This window comes from Chinchilla lanigera, unplaced genomic scaffold, assembly GCF_000276665.1.
Source record: "Chinchilla lanigera isolate Chin_1 unplaced genomic scaffold, ChiLan1.0 scaffold00108, whole genome shotgun sequence".
NCBI lineage: Eukaryota > Metazoa > Chordata > Mammalia > Rodentia > Chinchillidae > Chinchilla > Chinchilla lanigera.
Genome location: NW_004955509.1, coordinates 2485224 through 2486460, shown reverse-complemented (window position 1 = coordinate 2486460; position 1237 = coordinate 2485224). Strand labels below are relative to the sequence as shown.

At 41.7% G+C, this 1237-nt stretch overlaps 1 protein-coding gene across 1 annotated transcript in view; it reads right to left on the bottom strand.

Moving 5' to 3' along the window:
• Phex (phosphate regulating endopeptidase homolog, X-linked) overlaps positions 1-1237 on the bottom strand; it is a 189540-nt gene that overhangs the window by 60342 nt on the left and 127961 nt on the right. The window lies entirely within an intron of this gene.

The window sequence follows — 1237 nt, the reverse complement described above, 5'->3', positions numbered from 1 at the left end:
GAATTAACAATGGTGGTTGTATTACATATTGATATCTTCAAAGTGGCTTCTCATGAAAACAGATATAGACATGCAATACTGGTCAACCAAAGACCCATTGACAGTTTCTTTCAGCATAGAAACAGCAGATAGAAGAACAACCATGTTATCTATCCTGTACTTTCAGGGATCATTTCTATAGTATGTTACTAGGGCATACATTTCTATCCCTTATTCCTACAGACCTCTGGAGAGGAGCTGTGTCTACCTAATATCTATCCTCACTTTCTTCTCTTACTATTAGAACCCCAATTCTGCTGAGAATGAAAATGGACCAATCAAGAAATAGCTGTATCACCAGGTTTTTTCATAGCTGAGTTTGTCTACGGGATAAGGCTTTGGCCAATGACATACAGCTAAAAGTCCTTGTAGGTCCAAGGCTCCAGTTTAAGAGGACAGAACCAGTTGGCCTGTGCTTTCTGCATTTAGTCTAAGGTTTTCAACCTCGGCACTATTGACATTTTTGGTGGGATAATTCTTGTGGAGAGCTGACCTGTGGGCTGTAGGAAATTTAGCAAAATCTTTGGTTTCTACTCACTAGATTCCAGGAGCAAGTCCCCTCCTCCAGATAGGCTGTGACAACCAAAAAGCCCCCTGGGGACAAAATCACCTCCAATTGAGAATCATTGCTTTAAGCTTTTCTCTTGCTCTCTGGAATGCTGACAGTGACAGAGGTAGAGCAGCTAAGGCAACAAACGTGATGAAGAAATCTACATGGTAAACATGGCGGGATGAAAAGCTGATGGCATCTGACAGCTAATCCATTACCTGTCACTTCAGCCTTAAACAAATCTATAATAAAATGTGAGTGACTAATAGCAATATAATATCTTAACCATGAGAAATATCTATATTTAAAATGCCTCAAAGTTTCTGGCATATCAGGCCTGGACTATCTCCCTTTCCCCTCCATAACATGAGGAAAATAAACTCCTAATTTGTTTAAGGCACTGTTATGATTTAGATCTAGAATGTCTCCCTAGAGACTCATGTGCTCAAAGACGGAGCGGGGAAGATGACTGGCTCATGGGCACTATACTCAGTGGATTAACCCATGGAAGGGTTCAGAGTTGAATGCACTATTAGTAGGCGGGGTCTGATCACAAGAGGTGGTACCTAGAAGGGTGTAAGTCCCTCCCCAAATCCCACTTTTCTCTCTCTCTCTCTCTCTCTCTCTCTCTCTCTCTCTCTCTCTCTC